The 24,284-nt window shown below is 41.9% G+C and overlaps 1 pseudogene across 1 annotated transcript in view; it reads left to right on the top strand.

Annotated features, from left to right (window-relative positions):
* The first annotated feature begins 3,100 nt into the window (after positions 1 to 3,100).
* The window catches only part of LOC308256686 (large ribosomal subunit protein uL11-like), a 39,169-nt pseudogene continuing 17,985 nt past the window's right edge, over positions 3,101 to 24,284 (top strand). Inside the window, exons 1-3 of the transcript in view lie at positions 3,101 to 3,256; positions 3,580 to 3,688; positions 6,371 to 6,477. The product of the transcript in view is annotated as a large ribosomal subunit protein uL11-like (transcript). The remainder of the gene's footprint in view (positions 3,257 to 3,579; positions 3,689 to 6,370; positions 6,478 to 24,284) is intronic.

The raw sequence follows: 24,284 nt of genomic DNA, 5'->3' as shown, positions 1-24,284 counted from the left end.
TGCAAATATTCCCAGTGTGACTACACACGGATAACTTTAATTCTGCTGAACATTTGTCTTGTTGCTACAAAATACATCTGCTATTTGCATTAACTTAATCTGTTCAGATATTGTGAACTAAACCACAGACTTCCAGAGACATTTAGGAAGCAACTTCCCATTTTTATTGGACATTTGTGACGAGCAAATTCTGCTTTTGTGATCACATGACCCCACCCCAGGAGCACCTCTTTTCCCAGTGCTGTTTCAGACAATAGACAAGGAAGCAAGATGGAGCTTTATATAAGGGTAGTTAGAGTAGGAAGAATGTTAACTGGTAACAGAAGCAAGCAGTGGAATAAATAATTAAGGAAATGTTGTAACACATAGATGTACATTCTATGCATTTGAGAGAGAAATGAATTGAGAAATGAATTGAACCCTTGACATGTGCAAAGAATATGTACTTCCCATAACTCATATCATGTAGATGTCATGGCTACTCTTACAGGGTAAGTTTTAGGGAGTGGAATTATTAGTTCTACATTACACAGAGGATAAGGAGCAGGACTTGTGTTTTATTCATTCCACAAATGTTTATTCATCACCTACTACATGCCAGGCACTGTTTTAGTTACTGGGTATAAAGAGGTAAAGAAAAAAAAAGAAGGCCACTACTCTTAGAGAGTTTAGTTCCAGATGAAAGACTCACACATATAAAAACAAACCAACAAATAAAGAAAACACTTTCAGGTAGAGATGAACATTATAAATAAAGACTTTTCAATGTTATGGCAAACATCCGGCAGGTGACTTTATTAGATAAGGTGGTCATAGAAGGCCTATCCGAAGTGATATTGAGGCTTGACTGACTGATGAGAAGCCAGTTATGGAAAATACATTCCAGGGAGCAAGAAAACCCAACACTCCTGATCAGAACCAAAACGACTAAGAGATGCCACTGGAGGTTTTTAATCAAGCAATGATGTGACTTCGTACAATTTTCAGAACATTGCATGGGCTGTTATGTCAGAATAAATTCTAATAAGCAAGAAACAGGGTATGTATCTGAAGGTGATTGCTATTGTCCGGGTGAGATCTGATGGTGTCTCAGACCAGGGTGGAGGTGATGGAAATGGAGAACAGCAGGCATATATTTGGAGGCAGGACTGCCAGGGTTTGCTGGTAGCTAGGATGGCAGAGGAGTGAAATTAACAAAAGGATAAATGATGACTGCACATGTTTTTGTTTGTGGATTGTGGTGGCATTTACTGAAATGAGGCAGGCTGGAAAGGAGTGAGAGAAATCGAGATTTCTCTTTTGGAGATTCTACGTTTTAAACGCCTGTGAGGTACCCAGGTGACAGTGCTGTATTAGGTGGCGATCCCTAGATCTGGAGGGAGGTTGCCTGGGATTGAGTCCAACCTCTACCATTTATTTACAAGCTGTGTCATCATGGGACAGTCTCTTAAGCTATTTGAAAATCTACACTAATAAAAGAGAAACATGCAAATTAACCATTACTCTGCTACACTCACAAGTCACGCCCACCAGCCAATCAAGAGCAAGTATGCAAATTAACCCAACCAAGATGGCAGCCGGCCATGGAGCAAGCAGGAGGCTTGGGTTTCCCCGGCAATGGAGGAAGCCGAGCTTTCTGCCTGCTCTGGCCAGCCCTGGGCTCTGCTCAAGGCTTCAAAGTTTCAATTATAGAAGATAAATAAATCCCAACAAAAATGGCTACAGCCACGGAGCAAGCAGGAGGCTTGGGGGAAGCCAAACTTCCTGTCCTGCCCTGGGCTCTGCTCAAGGCTACAAAGTTTCAATTATAGAAGATAAATAAATCCCAGATCCCAGGGCCTCTGCTTGGGTCGCCGGGGGGCGTGGCCAGCCTGCAAACCACCACAAGCCCCTCGCCCAGGGCACCCCATGCCCCAAAAGAACCCCCACCCTGATCCAGGACACCCTTCAGGCCAAACCAGCCAGTCCCCACCCGTACACCAGGCCTCTATCCTATCTAATAAAAGAGTAATATGCAAATTGACTGTCACTCCAACACACAAGATGGCTGCCCCTATGTGGTCAAAGATCCTGCCCCCATATGCACACAAGATGGCCAGCAAGGGAGGGTAGTTGGGAGGGACCAGGCTTGCAAGAAAGGGTAGTTGTGGATGATCAGGCCAGGAGGGGAGGGCAGTTAGGGTTGACCAGGCTGGCAGAGGAGGGAAGTTGAGGGTGACTGGGCCTGCAGGAAAGGGCAGTTGGAGGGAACCAGGCCTGCAGGGGAGGGCAGTTAGGGGTGACCAGACCTGCAGGGGAGGGCAGTTAGGGGCAATCAAGCTGGCAGGGGAGCAGTTACGCATCAGTCAGGCTGTCAGGGGAGTGGTTAGGGGGTGATCAGGCTGGCAGGCAGAAGTGGTTAGGGGCAATCAGGAAGGCAGGCAGGTGAGCAGTTGGGAGCCAGCAGTCCTGGATTGTGAGAGGGATGTCTGGCTGCCCGTTTAGGCCAGATCTTACCGGGATCGGGCCTAAATGGGCAGTCGGACATCCCTCAAGGGGTCCCAGATTGGAGAGAGTGCAGGCTAGGCTGAGGGACACCCCCCCCCCATGCACGAATTTTGTGCACTGAGCCTTTAGTAAGGATAATAACAGGGTTTCTTTCATAGATTGTTGTGCAGGTTAAAAGGGTACTGCATGTATCAAGTGAGTGTCTAGTTTATATTAAGTTATGAATACATATACATATTACTATTCAAGTGGCTATACCCAGTGTTTAATCCTGCACTCATTGTGCATGAGTCTCAAGAAAAGGATAAAGCCAATTGCAGTTTAGTACTAATGACTCCTGGTCTGGCCCTTATCAGTGAGCTCCCTGCTGGTTTTCTACTTCTCAATTATTCTGTGGCTAAAGCCTGTGTAAACTCACTAAGCCCCCAAAAACATGTCATTCCCTCGGCCTGAAACCTACATAGACTCCTTGCCCATAACATCTAAAGTCCAGGTACTTTAACTTCGCACTTAATAAACGTGACCTTCATGAGCTGGCACCAGACTCCATCTTTGGCCTTTTCTTCTCAGGTTACTTTCCTTTGCCCGCATTGGTTTTCTCATTATAACATGAATGTGGCATCCACTTCCTGGAGATTGGTATCCGCAAGAAGGTCAACATGACATGGTGATGAAAGCCAGCACCACCCTGCCCAAGAAGCTGGCACTGCTGCAGGCCCCCCACCAAGAAGATGGGGCAGGCTCCTCCTCCATGCTCAGCCCTGTGAAGGTGAACCCACAGGCTGCACGGTGGGGAAGATGAGGGAAACCCTGCCCCCAGCCTTGGGTTATACCTTGAACTTCAGTGGGCCTGGCCCCTAAGCAGGTGATCAGCAGATCCATAGGGCTCAAAGGATGGATTCAAAGGACTCAGCAATGATCAGGAGGATATATTCACCAATTTCTTGTGCCCATCTCCTCAAGGTCTGGTCTCCACCGGTTTAACTCAGAGCAATAAACTTGACTTTGTCATTTAAAAAACAAACAAAAAAAATAAAACCTACAAAACTTCTGACATTTTAATCATCATTTATTAATTCTTTTATATTATAGATGTCTGTTATGTGCTGGTGTGGTGCTAAAAGCTGGGGTATAAGTATGATTATTAATCTATCTCTTGGTTCTGCTCTTGAGAGTTCTCCATCTAAAGGCAAAGACACAGGTAAGCACACTTTATAATACAATGTATTGTAACAGAAGTATTTTAGATGCAAGATGAGGAGCACCCACAGGGGAAAGTGGCATAGGAACAAAGGCAACAGACTGCCCACTTGCAAGATGAAAGCGGGAGGTGGCTGAGGAAGGTGGGGAGGAGGTTCTAGCAGAGGACCAGCCTGCACACTGGTGGGAGACACCACGGTTACAGTAACTTTGGGGGAATTATGGATGAATTTTCCTGCCTTCATTCCAATCTCTTACCTAGTCTTGTGACCTTTTCTTCACTTTCCCTGCCACTACGGCAGTCCCACTGCAACCCAAGGTCTCATAAGTTCATGGTGTGATATTGTTATTGAAAGCATGAACTTTGAAGTTGGGCTAAAATATGCTCTGATATTGGCCCCACCAATGAACACCCACTTGAGCTGTGATGGGTAAGTTTTTTATCCTCTCTCAGACCCGATTTCCCCATCTGTAAAATGGGGATGATCTGAGAAGCCACGTTGCAGTCGTGTTGGGAGGTGTGAATAAGACAGTGCATGTAAGTCACATAGAATGGTGCTTTCTGGGTGTAACTGCTCCTTTACATATTTCTGTTCCCACCCTCCAAGTGCAGCCACACCCTAGCGCAGCATGCGCCTTGGTATAGTTTATTAATGCATGAATACATAGGTGTGACTTTCCATCCTCAATCTATGGTTAGGGTTTTAATTCTACTTGAGTAAACGACAAACTAAGAATATAGTTTCCTGCTTTTTAAACCTTTTTAATGCGATTATTTTGTTAACCTCTACATTCTTATTCCTGGGAAATGTCCACCTTGAAGTTTCTTTCTTTCCCCAGAAGAGAGCAATTTATCAGCTTTTAGGGGAGGATGATTCAGCAGAGAGCTTGTTCAAGTCCATTTTGAGACATAGGTTCCTTTGAGGCTTCAATTCAAGGAGGGCACATTTCAGGCCTTGTTAAGGGGAGTGGTAATACTTATCAGTCTCTTGTATCTCAGATCCATTCCTCTTCCATTACACTGTGATCTGTATCACTTTATCAGTGGCACTCCAAAGGAATTTGCTGAGAATTCACAAAACAAATACATCTGCTCCTGGCCACTGCTTTCCCAATTAGTCTCCCAGTTTATCCAGGATCACTGTCCTCTTTTTCTCCAGCTCTGATTTCTCAATGCAAAGCATGTGGTTGGAATACAAGACCGGTTCCTGTATAGCCAGCGTCTCTGACAGTGTCCTGTGCAAGGCAGCCCCATGGAGGATGCCTCTTCCTGCCTCCCTGACACTGGGAATGTCTTTCTAGAGTGCCATTCAATGAAAGTATCTTTGGGTTTATTTTATACACTATGATGTGGGAAATGTTAGTACATTGTACCAAGCAGGAATGGTTGGGGGTTTCCGTCCCAAACCCACCAAACAAATGAACAGAAGTAGAACAGAGGGCTTGTCTGTATCCAGCAGTGGAGACCCAAATTGACATTTAAAAATAATGTCTGACTTCACTGGTTGATTTTTCTGGTTCTGGGAGGTGGGGTGGGGGAGTGGACCTGTAAAATGAATTCACAGTGTGTGGATATCCATGTATGTACACGTTAAATTGGCTCTGTGTGTGCATTTCCTTTGACATTTTTGAACCACATAGGGACATTTTCCCTGAAGTTATTTGATTAGTGAGTGCTGAAGTGGCCTACTTATTTCTTCAATAAGAGCAATTGTTGTTATGGGGCTTTCTTTATATTTGGAATTTAGACATCTACTGCCTTTTTCTCTTTTCACTCTCCAAACATCTGAAAAAAATAATTGAGGTATCTCCACTAGACTGCTTTCTCACAATTTGAGTCACTGCAAATTTACGTAAAAGCACTGGTCCCAACTTTGACCTCTCTCCCCTTTAATCTCCCTCTCCAGAAATTCTTGTTTAGGCCCCGTATTGAAGTTGAGTAACTAAAGAGAAGACCCAATTCAACCTTTAAAAATTTGTTTTGTTTTGTTAATCCTCACCCAAAGATATTTTCCCATTGACTTTTTTTAGAAAGAGTGGAAGGGAGGGGGAGAGATAGAAAGAGAGAAACATCCATTGAGGTGAGAGAGACACATTGACTATTTGCCTTCTGCACGTGCCCTGACAGGGGTGGGGATTGAGCCTGCAACCCCGGTAAGTGACCTTGGCTGAAATTGAACCTGAGATCTTCAGTCCCCAGGCTGACACTTTAACCACTGAGCAAAACTGGCTAGGGCCCAGTCTTTTATTTGAGATCAGAAGGTTGTCTGCTTGGAGCAATCAAATGGCTCCACACATGGTGTTCCCGGAATTGTGCTGCGTCCTTTCAAGAAGACCCGAGGAGACGTGCACGCGCATGAGCTCAGAGTGCCTAAGATCTCCTCTGCTTCTTTCTTCTCAGGAAAGGCAAGCAATATCACATCTTGGTTTTCCATTAAGCTGACAAGACTGATATTAATCCGTGACTTTGAACTTTAAAATCAACAAGTCACCCCCTAGAAGAGCTTATAACCGCATGAAGAGACAGGTGCGTGGGATAAGAACATGTTACAAGAACAAACAAGACTCATGGAGCAGAATCCTTAAAGCAACTTTATATTTGTCCTCACCTCTCCCTTCAAACCTGCTCAATGAAGAAAGGGATAAAAATGTAGAGTCCTATGGCCTTTCTGCCTACTTTCAGATGATAAAGGGCCAATGGTCACCTTAGAACGAAAGACCCCAAAACATAGTCTCAAATTAGAAGTTAGGATGTCCAGTTGGAATCAACTTCTCAATGCTCATGCCATGGTAAGTCTTCTTCACCTGCCCTCTCCAGCCTGCCCAACTGCTCACTGGCTCCTTCCCTCTTCCTCGAGCCCCTCCCCCGCCTCCTCCTCCAGCTGCCACCTCTGGCCCTTCTGGGATTGTAGAGAGATGTATGGGAAAGGGGGACATTCTTTCATGGCTGGTCCTGTGGTAGCTGACTTTGCTTTCTCTGGGCTGGAAATCCAGGTAATTAAAGACAACTCTGTCACCAGCAGGGAAGTTCACCTGCTGGACATGCCACCTGCCCTTCTATTGACATAAGTGCAGTTTATGCCTCGACTTGCCCTCTGGATACCCACCTTTATTTAGCTCCACCTCCACCTCAGAGCCTCTTACTGCTGGGGTTTCTTATGTCATCAAGCCATGCCCTCTCTAGGGCACCTCAGGATGACTCTTTTGGGGATAAGTTGAATAGTTGGTCCCCAGAATTTACCACATTTGATCAATCATCAGAGGGGAGTTGAGTCTGCTCACAGGTTACTTTGTCATGTAACAAGCTCTCCAGACTGTGCCCTGATGCTCCCTCCCGCCCCCCTGACACCACAGGGAGAGGTTTGAGACCATTGAACAGCTGTTACCAAAGTATTCTTCAAAAATTGAGCTCTCTTAATTCCTTTACACTCTCCTTATGGGAGTGAAGTTTGTTGACTTGAGAAATATGTTCTTAGTTATTTCTTTTGAAAATTTGTGTCTGGCACTTCCTGTTGGAGTTTCATGGATACTGAATATTTGTGCATTATTTTAACTTTTATTTTATCATCATGTGTTATATAGATGACTAAGATCATAAGAATTTAGGTCCTGCCCTAACTGGTTTGGCTCAGTGGATAGAGCGTTGGCCTGCAGACTGAAAGGTCCCAGGTTCGATTCTGATCAAGGGCATGTACCTTGGTTGCAGGCACATCCCCAGTGGGAGGTGTGCAGAAGGCAGCTGATCGATGTTTCTCTCTCATCGATGTTTCTAGCTCTCTGTCCCTCTCCCTTCCTCTCTGTGGAAAATCAATAATATATATATTTTTTTTAAAAAAGAATTTAGGTCCTGCTATGTGTATTTTATACAGTGGTTAGTTGAGAGAAGTGGAGAGTTGGAAGTGTTCCTGCATGTGGGTGATGGTCTTAAGGGAGGCTTAGTGTGTGTGTGTGTTGGGGTGGGGAGCGTGGGGTAGGCTGTCTCAAGGTAAAGAATGGAGAAATTTTGGACTGACATAGAGGACAGAAATGACTTTGCAGTTAAGAGGGTGTTGTATTAGCAAAACCAAGAGCTCTGTATGGACATGAGAAGGCAGAATGGCCTATGTAGGCAGGATTCCAAGATGATGCTTAGTGACTCACACCCTGTATAATCCTCTCCACTTGAGTGTGGCTGGGACCTGAGATATGATGAGATGTCACTTCTGTGATTATGTTCTATTATATGCCAAGGTAAAGGGAGTTTTTCAGACATAATTAGGGTCTCTAATCAGCTGACTAGGAGTTAATCAAAAGAGAGATTGTTCTGGGTGGGCTTGACCTAATTAGGTAAGCCTTTAGAAGAGACTGACTGTCCTGCTAGCCAGGAAGAAATTACACAGCCACATTGTGAACTGTCTATGGAGAAGAGTGGCCTTTAGGAGCCGAGGACCTCAGTGTCATAGTCACCCCAAACCAGAATTCTGTCAACAACCTGGCTGAGCTGGGAGAGGGACCTCAATCCTCAGTTAAGACCACAGTCTTGGCCAACAACCCGATTGCAGTTTTTGGAGTCCCTGAGTGAAGGACTCAGGTCTGCCATTCCTGGACTTCTAATCTGTGGAAACTGAAACAACACGTGGTGTTGTTTTAAGCTGCTAAATTTGTGGTAATTTGTTTCCCAGCAATGAAAAATGAATACACTTCCTTTTATCAGACTGTTTCATGTTGGAGCATGTTGAGAGACAAGGATATAACAGCTAGTGAGAGACCTAATTAGGTGGGATTTAGGATGCTAGCTTTGATGGTAGTGTACTATTCAGTATATTTTTGCAGGTTGACTGGGGTGCTTCTCTGCATTATTCCCCGACCTGGGGCCCAGGCTGAGGAGCACCTCTTCTGCCGGGCTGCCAATGGCCATGGCAGAAGAGGAACAGGGGAACCTGATTCATTGCATGAAGCTGTTTACAGCTTTATCCTGAAGGTGCCACTTTTCACTTTCACTCACATTTGATTGGCCAAAGTAAGTCACATGGTACACCTTACTTTAAGGGTAGAAGGAACTAAGCAGAAGTAGTTGGTGACTTTTCATTATTCAGTGGGCAATATTCATTTTAGATTTTAAAACAAGAAGGTGACTTCATGACAGTACCCAGAACTGTGATCAACAGTGAGAAACAGGTGTCTTTTCTTACATGAATGCTTCCTAGCCTAGTATTCCTGATGGCAACAAAAGGAATTTTGAGCCCCTATTTATATTGGGAATTTCCATTTTCTTGCTTCTTCTCTGCCTTCGTTCACTCCTTACATCTCCTGAGACTCAGTTTGCCAGTGAATTCAGGGTCAGGCAAGACAGACTCACTAAGTATTCAAAGAGAGATGCTGGGGAAAACTGTGAGAGGTATTCTGATCACAACTGTTGTAAGCGAAAGCATGAGAAATATAAAGCTTCCCCCAAATAGAAACCAATTGTACTTATGTCAGTGGGTAATAATATAACTACAGCTTTAAAATTCTCATGCTACTGCCATCTCTCTGATGGCTGATATAGGAGAAATAATTGTTATTATTCCACTTGTGATAAGTGAGAAATTGAGAGAGAGAGGATATCTGACTTGCTTCTCGCCCTACCCTCCTTCACCCATCAAAATAATTTCTTAGGAAAGAAATTTCTGGTATTACTTCTCTGGGGATTATCTGCATTGCAAGCCTAAAGTGAAATGGAGTCTGTGTTTCCTGGGAAAATTATTTCAGGCATTAAACCAAAATGTAGCAGAACCTGGCATGGGATGGTGAAGTTGCACATGGCAAACGCCATCATATGATCATTGTGGAAGCCAGGCACAGAGGAGGGAGCTGGGAAAGAAGAATGAGAAAGTGAACAAGCATGCAGAGTGTGACAAGCCCGTGGAAGTGCTGGGAGGTGGAGGAGCAGAGCTGTGCACAAGCAGCCAGAGGAATAGAAGGGCAATGGAAGAGGAGGCTATGGAACTCAAAGGAGGAGAGAATTTCCAAAAGGAAACAAGGGTAAAGCACCCAATTCCACAGAGAAGACAGCTGAGAGGAAGAAGGTGAATATAGTTCTGTGGATGCAGTAAATCAAGGCTATTACTGGTCTTGCTAGCGGAAGGGGAATGGGAGCTAGATGGTTGTGGATAGACTGTTTCCCAAGAATTTATAAAGGAAAGAGATAAACAGGATGATAGATACAGTAAGAAATACAACCTCAAGGAAGTTTTTAAAATTATTCGCATGAGAGAGATCTGTATTATATGTAACTATGTACTACAGGTAGAGGAGAAAGAGGCTGCAAAGAGAAAGGTCCACAGTACAGGTGAGAGATGGTACTGTTGCTGGGGCGGTTCCTGCTGAGGCTGAATTCAGGTGGAAGCATTAGTCTCCAACAGGAGGAGGGAAGTCTCTTAAAGTAGGAGGAAGGGGGAAGGGTGAAGCCTCAGGGAAATGAGTTAGGGTGGGACTGTAGGGTGAGGCCCACTCTGGAGGCCTCACTTTGCATTATAATCATGTGAGAGGGCAGGAACAATGGAGAAGATCCAGGTCACATGGAGTTTTGCAAAATAAATAAAATAAATAAATAAAAAATAAAAACCCAAAAACAAAACCCTGCCATTTTTTCATTTGGGGATAGTTGTGCAGCATTTGGGGAGAGGTTTACAGACCACTGTCCTGCCTTTGGACAACCCAGGAGGGAAGGGAGTACAGGAAGTTCCTTTGAGTCACCTTCACATACTGTGTCACTTCCCTGGCCAGACTTGATGTGCCATGTCCAAGGTAGGGGAGAGGGTATGAGATGAGTATCTTTGATCAGGTATGAATGGAGCACAGCTTAGGACAGGGGACTTTTGTGCAGGTTGTCAGGGCAAGAATATCAAATTTGTGAGTTGCCCTAACTAATCTTGGGACATCTAAATCAAGAGGAAGACAATGTTGATGCCTCTTTTCCCATTTGCATCTGTGTAAAAGTTATTTTTCAAGCTTGTGAGGGTTTTGTGGTTCAAGCTTAGTGCTTTCTCTTTATGAGAAATGCGTTTTATGTTTGGGAGGATTTGTCATTTGAAGAGTGTCTCATAAAAGACCCTGAGTTTGGGGGTGGCAGCTGTTATCAGTAGAACCGGAGAAGGGGTTTTCATCCGCATGGATTAGGTTGATGCACCAATCTCTTTCTTCTCCAGAGATTTTAAGAAATCTTCCATGATTGGCTGAGCACGAGGAATCTTCCTGTGACAGCTCTATAAAGAAAGAAAGACAATAAAGACAATCTCATAGGCAGTCAGTCCATGAAGCTTTTTATCTGGAATAAATTTGGCGCATCTCATAAAGTTTTTATAGATGCTACCTTTCAGATGTTTAGAATATTATCATCGAGCCCAACATTGTTCTGTTCCTGATTTCTCTATCCTTGCCAGGAAAAAAAAAGACACTGGAGGATGTTCTTCTGTGTCTAATTTAAGCCCTTAGCAGAGTTGTTTAAATGACTGATTTTTCTTTTTCCACTGCTTGGTGTTCTTTTCCTACGGGATTTAATTAGAGCTCTCCACACAAATCTGACAATTAGTGGGGTTTGCAATGAAATTCATGATTTGTATCTTTATTTGGCTTCACCATATCAATCTCAACAGACCCTTCATAAGCATAAGGTTTTGGTTCTTTTGAGCCAACATGGAAGAAAAATGAAATTTAGATAAGAGATAAAATATTGGACCATTCCCAGATAATAAACAGAAAGCGATTCCCAACCCAGTCTGCAATAGCTAAAACCAAGTCAGTTAAAAATTTATCTTGTAAGTGAAAACAAAATAAAGTTAGGAGTGGCATTATTAAGAATTCTACATATTCTTTTATGCAGGATTCTCTGCAGGTGGCACAAGTCTCTTTTCCTGTGGTCTTCAATAAAATTCTCTCAATCTATTTCTCTCTCTCTCTCTCCCTCTCTCTCTCTCTCTCCCTCCCTCCATCTCCATCTCCATCATCTCTATCTCTCCCTTGCTCTCTCCCTCTCTTGTGTTTTGGGAAGGAGTGAGTCTGAGTCCATAAGGAAGCAAGGGTTCCGAGGCTGCTGCTGAGGAAATATGTATGTGCCAGGTAAAAGTATAATCATATCTTTCCACATGGATGGTGCTTGATGAGCCTGCTTTAATGTCCCCTGGGTCTGAGGAGTTGTGAGACTCTACAGTGTATTTTGTTATTTAATGGGAAAGAAAGTGTATCATTACAGTGAGGCACCCAGGACATCCATAGTCCTGCCTGAGATGCCCTTTATGGGGGGTGGGGGGGAGGGTGTTTTATTCATTTTCTTAAAAAAGAGATGAAGGGGGGTAAAAGGGATTTGAATCAAGGGAGAATTATCCTCAGAAATCCTCCTCTTCCCTAAATTTTTGTAAGTTGAATGCTCTGATTTCTGCTAGGAAAGCTCCCCTTTTGCAGCAAGGAAAGAGCAGGGAAAATATGTTTTACTTGTTTCTCCCCTTCGGGAGAGAAAAGCCTATTGGGCTCATGAAATCATTCCCTTTTTGTGTCTTAGAAATACAACTTCAATACCTCAACAAGGAGAAATAAGGTATTCTAGGATTTGAGATTCACTTCTCATGACTTAAAATATGTATATTTCAGAAAACACACACACACACACACACACACACACACACACACACACAAAAAAAAAAAAAAAAAAAAAAAAACCCGAAGAGGGAATACAGATTCTAAACCAATAGCTGCGACCCTGTGCTTCCAAACTCATGAGGTGGGAATGCTCAGTGTGGATGAAGGCAGGGTCAACAGCGTGGTTGACCTGGGCAGCCACAGGCACAGGGCCTGGGGATGAACCTCAGGTGCTCATGGTACTCCCTGGTCTCCAGGCAGGTAGAAAACACCAGATGCAGCCTTCTGGGAGGAGAGAGAGGTAATAGAAAAAAATAATAAAGCATTGCTCTGGAAATCAGAAACTATAGGCTTCCCAAGAGCAATGCTGTTTGCTCACAGCGTGGCCTTAGGCAAGTGAAGCCACTTAATCTGGCTACATCTGTGTTCTTCTGTAAAGCATGGGTAACAACCCCTGCCCTGCCTATCTCAGGAGTGTGACATGGGTCAGGAAGCACAGGGAACATGGCTGGGCTTAAGAGTACTTTGTAAACCGAAGAAGCCTATGCTGAGTGCTTTCTCTGTGCCTGGCCCTGAGCTAGGTTCTTTGGCGTGGGGTGAGGGTGGGAGGTGGGGGGTATGTCCGAGAGCTACAGACCAGGCTAAGCAGATAATTTAAGCAGGAAGAAGCAGAAGTGGGTCTCTCAGCAGGGCTGTCCTAGTCAGCAGTGGGCAGATGCGTGATTTAATATAGCAGCCCCCAAATTTCCTGTTGGGGTACAGGGACTGAGGGGGCAGCTGCAACGAAGGACAAAGAGTTGCCATATTTCATTGTCTCTGACACATCCTCCCCCCCTTAACATCTTTCAAACAAGACAGTCTTTTGCAGTTAGTGGTTGGTTATAGTTGAAATAGCAGCCCTTTTTTGTTAGCAGTACACAAAATAATGGTGTATCTTATCATCTATGAAGTCTTTAGATATTGTATAAAAAATACTGATATTTAACACCACTAAGTCCAATGTGGAAAAGAAGAACTTTTAACAATCGAGTCAGTCAGCATCAGAACAATTCGTCTATCATTGAAATAGTTTTACGAAACGGAAAAGAGCAGATATTTCAGATGGACGTCTCCATCCAGAGCATTCGATTTGGTCTTCAGAGAATCCACATGCTTTATTCTCTTTAGAAATTAGTTGGTTTCTATAATTTTTATTTAAATTTTAGAAATAGGAAAACTGAGAAGGAAAACTGAGACAACCGATTCAGTCAGACACTAAAGGAAACCATTGGGTTTGTAGCCATGAATTTTTATCCTGAACATCGCTTTTAACTCCAAAATGTTGTTTTCAACCCCAGGCAGACAGTTCTCAGTCAACATTGTGCTGTTTCCATTCCTTTTTTACTCACACACTGCATTTTTGTCTTCATGCCCCGTATACAATGTTTGAAGAGTCAGATTGGAGACATTATCTCTTGGGAATCAAACAGAGGCTGGGTAGGCAATGGAGGGCAACGAGGAAAGAAGGTTGTTCAAATCCTTATACTTTCTTTGAAAAAAAAGAATTGGATCTACTTACCATTGAAAGATGTCCTTTTGGTTTTGACTCGGACTATTGCCCAGAACCCTGATATTTGGTAGCCTCCTCAGAGCACCCCTGTGTCTGGTCAGATTCCCATTGATTTCTGCCTTTGGGGGTCCCAGTCCTTTTTCTAGTTTTTTCTTTTGTGCATTGACCTCTTTAGCTATGGTCATTAACTAACCTGAACGTTCATCTTGACCTCCCGCCTCCTCCTGCTTGTTCCAGCAGGTGAGTCAAGCCCCTCTGTTCTGCCAGGTCCCCAACCCGACCCCTCCTTGGCATCTGTCACAATAGAATTGATCTCTCTGTCTCCTGGCAGTTAAACGTCAGACAGGGTCTGGGTTCAAATTTGCTGTTTGCTAGTTAACCCCTCTAACTAGCATTTCCTCAGCTATCAAATGGGGTAATAATAATCATGCTCACCTGATGCTGCTGTTGTGTTGTTTAAATGGGCAGATGAGTCAGCACAGAGACTGGTTGGCACATGGAAGCTGTTCTTCTCCTTAGGAGCAGTAGCAGTAGTAAAGTAGCTGTTGTTGTTGTAGTGGAAGTCATGCTAGTAATATTTGTGGACTCAGAGAACCTTGCAATATTAGTCCAATTAGTTTTTAATGACATTCCTATGCTCTTTAAAACACCCAGTAGCCCTTCTCCAGGTCTGCTAGAGAATTAAGTCCTAATGCCCTAAGGCATCTATTGTACATAATGAATTAACTTATTTCCTCTGCATCTAGAAGAGTAGTAGTAGCCAAGTACCTTTCTTGGGAGAATTGAGAAAACAGTCACTAGAATCATTTTCTGTGGGGCTTAATTCTCCCACAGAACCTCACTTGGGAAAAGCTGATAAAAAATAGATTTCCATAATTCACAAAGTGGAATTTGTATTTGAAAGCCATTTGATTTAGAAGAATGAGTGTGACCCAAAAGGGAATCATGTTAATACATAAATTCCAAATATAGCATGCTTGTAAGGTATTCTGAAGACTCTTAAGTCCAAGAGGAATTGTTCTGTTGTTTAACGTTATCCTCTGTAGATCTGGTCCTGAAACCTAGTTCCCAACTAATAATTTTCATTTTTACATTATTGAGCCTGAACGCTGAGCATGGACTTTTCTTGCAGGTGGTGCTAAATAAGAATGTTGATGCATTTATTTTTGAAGCTGTTGGGGAGTGCTGTTCAGAATTTTAGCTGATCCTCACTTTCATTGCACAATTCTTATTAAAAAATGAAAATATGCTTTTGGTTGACATTCTAAAAGAAGACAAGGAAAGAGCAGATGTCTGGAATAATACTGCCTCATCAAGTCTTCCCTTTCATTTGCCTTGCCATGAAAAGCAAAGCACTGGTTGGAGACATGGGAAAACTTTCAAAATTCATTTGAGTTGTGAAGGCACAAAACCCCCAAAGCATCCTAGAATCTAGATAGTGATGGTTGTCCTGAGCTGTGGTGGGGCATTTGACTCAGAATTACCACCTAGACCAGTGGTCGGCAAATTGCGGCTCGCGAGCCACATGGGGCTCTTTGGCCCCTTGAGTGTGGCTCTTCCACAAAATACCACGTGTGGGCGCGCACGTACAGTGTGATTGAAACTTCGTGGCTCATGCGCAGAAGTTGGTTTTCGGCTCTCAGAAGAAATTTCAATCGTTGTACTGTTGATATTTGGCTCTGTTGACTAATGAGTTTGCCGACCACTGACCTAGACTGAAGGGGGAGGGGGCTGGGATGCTCTCTCTTTGACAACATCCAGGTCTATGGAGTAGATGGAAACCGGGTAAGGGAATCAGAAGAAAAGGTAGTTGGATTAATTTCCCCCCAAACAAATCATGTGGTTAATGAGGAGAAAAATGTATTAAAAATTTAAAGGGCCTACTTGGCTAGAATGCATTAGTATTAGAAAATAAAAATGTGTTACCAGCCCGGCCAGCATGGCTCAATGGTTGAGCATTGACCTATTAACCAGGAGGTTGCGGTTTGATTACGGGTCAGGGCATATGCCTGGGTTGCGCGCTAAATCCCCAGTACAGGGCATGCAGGAGGAAGCTGATCAATGATTCTCTCTCATCATTGATGTTTCTATCTCACTTTTCCTCTCCTTCCTTCTTTATTGTTTAAAGTATTACATATAGTATTACATATGTCTCCTTTTCCCCCATTGAACCTCTCCCCGGCCACCTCCACCCCCCAGCACAAGCCCTCACTCCCCTACTGTCTGTGTCCATTGGTTATGCTCATATGCATGCATACAAGTCCTTTGGTTGATCTCTTACCATTCCCCCCTCCCAACCCCCACCTTCCCTCTGAGGTTTGACAGTCCGTTTGATGCTTCTATGACTCTGGTTCTATTTTTGTTCATCAGTTTATGTTGTTCATTATATTCCACAAATGAGTGAGATCATGTGATAGTTATCTTTCTCTGACTGGCTTATTTTGCTTAGCGTAATGTTCTCCAGGCTCATCCATGCTGTTGCGAATGGCAAGAGTTCTTTCTTTTTTACAGCAGCGTAGTATTCCGTTGTGTAGATGTACCATGGTTTTCTAATAAACCATGGGCACTTAGGCTGTTTCCAAATCTTAGCTATTGTAAATTGTGCTGCTATGAACATAGGGGTGCATACGTTACGTCCTTTCTGATTGGTGTTTCTCATTTCTTGGGATATATTCCTAGAAGTGGGATTACTGGATCAAATGGGAGCTCCATTTTTAATTGTTTGAGGAAACTCCATACTGTTTTTCACAGTGGCTGCACCAGTCTGCATTCCCACCAGCAGTGCCCGAGGGTTAGTATTATTATATTCTCAGTAAGCACCCCATTGTGAACACATACCGCCAGCTCATTCCATCACAAGGTAGACTAATTCAGCATCACGGTGAGTCTGGTATACTGAAACCTTAATTATAGCTAAAAATTGGCACATTCTACCTTCTGCAATCTTGCATTTAGTCTCTTTCAGTGGGCATTAATATTTAAGCTATTTAGCTAAATGGAAATTATTTTTATGGAAAGGTTAAGCTACTTATACAGTTGTATTTAAAGGGATATTTTGCTCTTCCTGTTGAGATTTATCTTCACTTTAAAGATTAAACATGAAATAAGCCATGGAAAGAAAAAAGAAGAAATGGAACGGTAGATCAGAAGAATTCCACTTTCAACATCTTCTAATGAGCCTACAATTAGATGAGGATTGTCAACATAGTATTTGCCAAAGCCCAGACAATTGTTTTTTTCAGATTTGGTGTAGGTAGGGATGTTAGGGAAAAAGAAAGTTACGTTAGGAAGGAAATTCTGTGCTGGGAAACCTAGTTCTTTCTGTGTGTTTGTGAACAAATGAAAGCAAATTGATAGTCCTCTGAGCATGCAGGGGAGCCCAGCTGTGGAAAATCCCTGCTGTCCTCTTGCAGTGTACTTCAAATAGCTCACCTCCTTGAAACAGGGTGGATGAAGTGATTCTTGTCTAAGTCTTTTCAATTCTTTATTGCTAGGTATCATATACCCAACTGCTTCCCTACCTGCCTCCATCTTCACCTAAATAGCAGCAACTACATACACTGGGCAAAGCTTTACAATAACTAACATGCAGGTATTATGAAATATTCTGTGATCTGTCAGCTTGAAAAGAGATTCTTGAAGAAACCTTAAAAGGGGGCAACTCAGTGCCTACAATAAATGAAGTTGTGCCTGTGCTACCTAAGGAGAGAGTTAAGGAGGGAGGGCTGGCATGCCATCACTGGTGGCAAAAACTCAGGGAGAGAGGTCATATTGGTGACTTCAATCAGAACCAGGAGCACTGGCTCTGTGGGTCAAAAATACTTCACCTTGAATTGTTGGTAATGAGTTGCTCTATGCATCCTATTCTGAGTCTCTGATTAAAGGGAAGCCCTGGTGGCCAATTAGGTTTTAAAATATCCTAGTAGGGATCTTCCCTCTAGATGGATCTGGGAGAGACCTTCTCCCATCAGACTCATCCTGAGGGTGTAGCTAGAACTCAGCCTCACTGGTCTCCCTGAAAACTGTGCCGGTGGCATTTTGGGGGTTGCTAATGAGAACCATAAAATAACACTAAAGAAAGATCTGAATGAACACGCCAGATGACTGCATTTGTGCTCCTTGAATTGGGTGTAAGATTTATGAATTGAGTTCGGGGCTGCCTTGGCATCTAGCCTCTCATAAAATTTGGCTGCAGCCCCTGTTTAAATAAAATGGAAGATAAAAGTGTTTTCAACAGTGTGATGAAAGGATTGTGCTATTGAAATGCTAATTTAGATGTGGCAACTGCCTCATAGATGACCCTACTTGTGAGATGCAGCCTGTACTTCTGAAACACACTCCCAGTGAGAGCTCCTTCACTCCAACGTTGTGTGTGTGTGTGTGTGTGTGTGTTTGTGTGTGTACTCGGGGGAGGGGCACATGCACATGTTTTACTGTTTGACAAGCCCTTCTATGAGTGTCAATCTTGGTATGTTTCTAACCAAGGGATTTCTCTGTGGCTGCTTTAACACACATTTTTCATTATTGTTGGTTGAACACATGGACTCTCCTTTTCAAATACCACTGCATGCTTGACTCAATTTGGAACCTTCTAGAAAAGGGTCCCCATCTCGTTGGCTCTGCTCATGGACTAGGTGATTTGCTTGACTAGATAACTCACCTATGGCAAAAGGGAGAAGATGGTCTGCCTCCATGTTCAACTCAGGGAAGAGGCCATTCCCATAGGCTGTGGACCTGGAACCTCTCCTGTGAAGTGGCTTCACCCAGTCACCCCAGTAGCCGCAGCACAATGATGGCTTTTGGAAACTGAGCCATGCCTGAGGCACTGTTGTAACTGTAGATAAGCAAATGCACACCATCTGACCCATAGGTTCTCCCTGTAGCAATGCAAATAAAAAAGAATATGCGTTTAGAAACAAACAAAACCATAGGTTTTAAAAACTCAACAGGGTGGTAAAAACGGTCAGCAAATCAGCCATTTGTGTGTGACATCTGAGGAGAATTCATCAGGGCTTGAGTTTACTTGTGAAGAAGGTAACCGTAAAAAGTGGTCCATATACCACTGACCGTGGGGAATATTTACTCTCTTCAAGTGCGTTCTCCTTGAACCCAATTGCTAAAACACACTGTTCAGACTCTGGAGTATTTACATATTCCTTTCTCTTAATTATAAATGGGGAGGCTGCTGAAGCATCATACCTGGGAAGTAAAAAGGGTCCAGAGAAAAATGGAAAAACCCCACAACACAGATGAAAAATACCATGTTGGAGCTCACAACCCCTGGCTCAGCTGGGGCGTTCAGGTCATTCATCTTGCCTTTGATTTGTCTGCCTTTTCACTTCAAATAGGTTTACAGGTTTTTAGCTGAAACCAATTAAAGAGAGCCAATTGGCAGGGTTAGCACTTGTGGTGTTTATGGTGAGCATTGTATTGATTTATGCTGCTCAGCAGCTACAGTGAAAAGCAAACTATATGAAGAGGAAGGGAAACCTTAGAAGGGGTAGGCATCAGGGTGCACAGGATTAATGCGAGGACAGTAATGAACAAGCCATAAAGAAAACTGCTTTGTGAGATCGGGCCATAGGAGTGTGTCTATTTTTTACAAATAATGACATGCAATGGCAACAGTTTAGTGACAGGTAATTATGCAAGATGCTTAGTGTTAGTTGGCAACGCAAGGCTCTGTCTCTGGAAATAGAAAAGGTTACAGGGAAACAAAGCACATTTGCTGGCTGTTTTGAAGATTAACATGGAGGACAAAGACCTACTATGGTAGCCCCTAGGGAATGAGTTCCAGGAGAATGGTGTATGGAAGTTCTTTGGTAGTGAGACAAAGATAACTTATTTTTTAAAAATCTTTCAATCTTGGAAACAACCAGTGGATTGTTTAGAAGCCTGGCAAGGTCAAAATATTGGATGGGGTATTCTGAAAAATAGGAAACATTGGGAGAATCTCATAAAACAGGGGTGATTGGAAGAACACTGGGCAAATTCTGAGGTCTTTTTCTGCCTCTCAGCTGTACAGGGTTTAGAATGCTCCCTGTGACACCTGGCCTTGAAGATTTGTAGGTGGTTTACACTAGTGGTTCCCAACCTTATTTTGGCCATGCCCCACCTAAGCATCTCTAAAATCCTGATCCCTCCCCCCCCACCCCCGTGACATATAATTGTTATTATTCAAAAAGTGAACTCTTATTCACGTGGAGGAAGCCTAAAAGGCCATTAACTTGCTCTAAACAAGCTTCCAAAGAACATGGCATCCATGAAAGAGAAAAATAAAAGAACGAAAGGACAGTTGAAGTACTGAGGGAGAAATCACTAAGAAATCGTTAAAATAACAATCTTAATATGAAGTGATATGAAAAAATAGCAAATAAACTTTCCAAACATATAACAGAGAACTGAAATGCATAAATATGTCACAATATATATTTATATACTGTGTATGGGGCCCCTAGAGCCATAAGAAATTTAAAAAAATCACTGTTAATAACTCATTCTCGAATTGCCCCCTTAAAAATCAAATTGTCCCTCTCTGGGGCATGTGCCTCACATTGGGAACCACTAGTTTATACACTTAAGCCCTCAAAACCCATCCTCATTGGCAGGAAATAGGGGATGAGCAAAATACTGGCATTTGTGAGCATAAGACTAAAGACTCCGGAGAAGAACTGTAGTCTTTTATTTGCAGCGCTCTAATGCACAGACTTATGAAATTCAGGAAAGGTAACCAAAAACTCTTTTGCAAGTCTTACAAACTCTTGGAGACAAAGAGTTTTGATTATTGAAGAAAAAAAATTAAGGCAAGTAAATGACTAGTTTGGTGTGGAAAATAACTTGGGCTGGATTGTCATATAAGACTTTCATGATTCAGTATTAAACTTCATAAAGGCAGGTGAGTTAGGCACAGCCTTGAATATTTGTAATAACAATAATAATTATTATTATGGTGCTAATATTCGTGCCTTGTCTTTGTTTAATAACTTATCCTTCTGTTTTTCTTTTAAGTATGATAACATACACACTTTGATTATCAAAACAATCCTGTGAGTTTGTAAGCTTAGGCATCATTATCCTCATCTGAATGATGAAGAAATACCTTCAGGGAGATTAAGTGATTTATTGTGGCAACTGATAAGAGGAAGAGGAAAGGAACTAACAATTATTAAGAATTATGACTCATCAGATCCTGGATTAGAATGTGTGTGTGTGTGTGTGTGTGTGTGTGTGTGTGTGTGTGTGTGGTGTGTTTGCACAAAAATATATCTCCTCAAAACTAGATATGAACATCCCCTTTTTACAGAGGAGGAAATTGGACTCAACCATGAGGAGTAAATTGCCCAGAGATCACTAATGAGCAAGAGGGGACACTAGGTTTTGAACCCACATCTCAAGCTCTGGGTACTAATACTTTCTCTTTCAATCTCTTTCTTTCTTTCTTTCTTTCTTTCTTTCTTTCTTTCTTTCTTTCTTTCTTTCTTTCTTTCTTCCTCTCTCTCTCTCTCTCTCTCTCTCTCTCTCTCTCTCTCTCTCTCTCTCATCTTTCTCTCTGTGTCTCTCTCCATCTCTCATCTGATCATGATGGTTTTTTGTTAAAAAGACAGTTTCTAGGTCTAGCATGTAAGGAAATTAAAAGTTATCACACCATTATAATAACAAGTAAAAAGCTGAACAAACTAAAAACTCAACATCTTTGCATCCATCAGAGAAGTGAGGCCACAGGGTCGACTTCTACCCCTAAACTTGGAAAGGTGTATACAGCGAATTACAATTTAGAGGAGCAGAAACCCAGGAGTAGAAAGTTCCATGGGAACAAGTAGGGGGATAGGAAAATCTCAACTGGATTGATAAACTGCTAGAGGGTGAGTATGACAAATCTGAAAGATGAACATTCCAAGTGGACTCAGTCACAGGTGGCCCTCAGACTTTTGTGAATTTTATCTCCAGGAGCTCAATCTAGTTTCATAAAGAAGGTCAGGGAAGAGAGTACCATTTTGATATATGCCAGAGCATTCTGTCCTTCTTAACAAAGACTACCCTCAAGAGAAACTATTTTATAAAGTCTTAGCCTACTGGGGTATCATTAATGCCTAACTGACTTGGGGGAAGGGAAATATTCAACTCCAACTAAGTCTAGCATGTTGTACCACTAAGAGGAATAAAAAAAAATAAAATAAAATACTAAGAAAAATTTGTAAAGTTCACAGCACAGGGGCATAAGCTTACCAAAAACTGAGATCCCATCATAGAACTACTAATTTTTTCCCTTCCTTATAAAAGACCTATTTATCACAATTCTTTTTACCCAGTACATATGTCTGCCATTCATAACATATTACAGAGCATACTGAAAGGCAAAAAGCACAGTTTTAAGAGATAGAGAAAGAATCATAAGCACACCCAAATATGGTAGGAATATCAGAACATGTATTTAAAACAACTATGATTATATACTAAGGGTTCTTATGGGAAAGGTAAACAATATGAAAGAACAGATGGATAATATAAGCAGAGAAATGGACTTTCTAAAAGAATTTTAAAAATGCTAGTGATCAGCCAAAACCGGTTTGGCTCGGTGGATAGAGCATCGACCTGTGGACTGAAGGTCCCACGTTCGATTCCGGTCAAGGGCATGTACCTTGGTTGCGGGCACATCCCCAGTGTGGGGTGTGCAGGAGGCAGCTGATCGATGTTTCTCTCTCATCGATGTTTCTAACTCTCTATCCCTCTCTCTTCCTCTCTGTAAAAAAATCAATAAAATATATTAAAAAAATGCTAGTGATGAATAACACTGTAAACAATGAAAAATGCTTTTGATGGGCTCATTAGTAGAATAGACATGGCTAGGGGAAAAAAGAATCTCTGAGCTTGAGGATATGTCATGCAAAGGGAAAAATACTGGGGGAAAAAACCCCACCAAATCCAAAAAGCTAACACAGGAAACTCTGATACCAAGCAGGATAAATGCCCCAAAGCTATACCTACACATATCAGATTCAAGTTTCTGAAAATCAATGATAAAGAAAAAAAATATTGAAAACAGCTAGAGGTTGAAAAAAAGAAAACAGCTTACCTATACAGGAGCAAACATAATAATTTCGTCTAACTTTTCCTCAGAACCATGCAAGCAAGAAGAGAGTAGAATCAAATACTTAAAGTGTTAAAAGAAAAATACCCACCAACCTAGAATCCTGTACCCTGCAAAATTATCCCTCAAAAGTAAAGAAGAAATAAAGACTTTCTCAGACAAACAAAAATGGACAGGATACATTGCCAGAAGACCTGACTTGCAAGAAATATTGTAAGTTCTTCAGAGAGAAGAAAAATGATAGGTCAGAAACTTAACTCTACATAAGAGAAAAGCATTAGAAGGGGAATAAGTGAAGGTAAAACAAAAATATTTTCTTACTCCTCATTGGTATAAGAGATAACTTAGATCAATTAATAATAATGGCAAAAATGGCTAAGTTATAGTTTATATATATGTGAAATGAATGACAACAATGATACAAGAGACAGAAGGGAAGAATTAATTATATTTTTGTAATATTAACACACACTACTCATGAAGTGTCATAGTGTTATTTGAAAGTAGATTTGGCTTAATTATAAATGCATATGGCAAACTCTAGGCAACCACTGAAAAAAGTAAAATAAAATAAAATTATAACTGATATGCCAAGAAAGGAGAGAAAGTGGAATCATATAATATGCTCAATTAAAAGGCAGAAATAGGGTGGAATACAAAAGTTAGAACAAAGTACAAGAATAATGAATAAAGAACAGTCACAAATATCTTATTTATTTTTTAATTTTATTTTGCATGTGTGCCATTTATTTTAGACTTTAGTTATGGTATGCATTGTACATTTATGCACATATAATACAAACAGAGTTGTCAAACAAGACATTCATGTTCTTCTTTGTGTTTGGCCTATGGGGATGTTCAAGGCACACTCATTATGTGCCTTATATCTAAGTAAGCCTCAGAAATAAACCCAGTATGACATGTGATTCCATTTACTATAATATCTATGGATCAGAGAACAGTATTTCAGTTATCATAAAACACACCCTTTTCACCAATCATACTCAATTTGCCTATCTCCACTTCTTGCCTTTAATGCAACTTGAAAGTTCATGATAGGAGGAGAAAAGACTCTAGGGGAAAAGGTGTGTAGCCACATTTTGCTTAAAGGTTCAGTGCTGTCAGTTCCTCCAATGAAGTTCATCTTCTGCCAGACCGATACGGCCAAGAAAATGAATGTTTTAGATGATGCTCTTCTTTACGCCCTTCTGAATCATTGCTGTTGCTCTGTATTCTTTGGAGAGAGGCCACAATCAAGGAGCAGAGTGGTGAATATGTTGAAATACTTTCAGAGTTAAGGCCTTCTTTCTTCTCTTGTGTGAAAATTGGTTTAAATTCATCTAAAGAACAATCCAGAGAACATAT

The sequence above is a fragment of the Plecotus auritus genome (genome assembly GCF_963455305.1).
Source record: "Plecotus auritus genome assembly, chromosome: 8".
NCBI classification, from domain to species: domain Eukaryota; kingdom Metazoa; phylum Chordata; class Mammalia; order Chiroptera; family Vespertilionidae; genus Plecotus; species Plecotus auritus.
The sequence above is the reverse complement of the archived record's forward strand: the minus strand, read 5'-3'. Positions and strand labels throughout refer to the sequence as shown.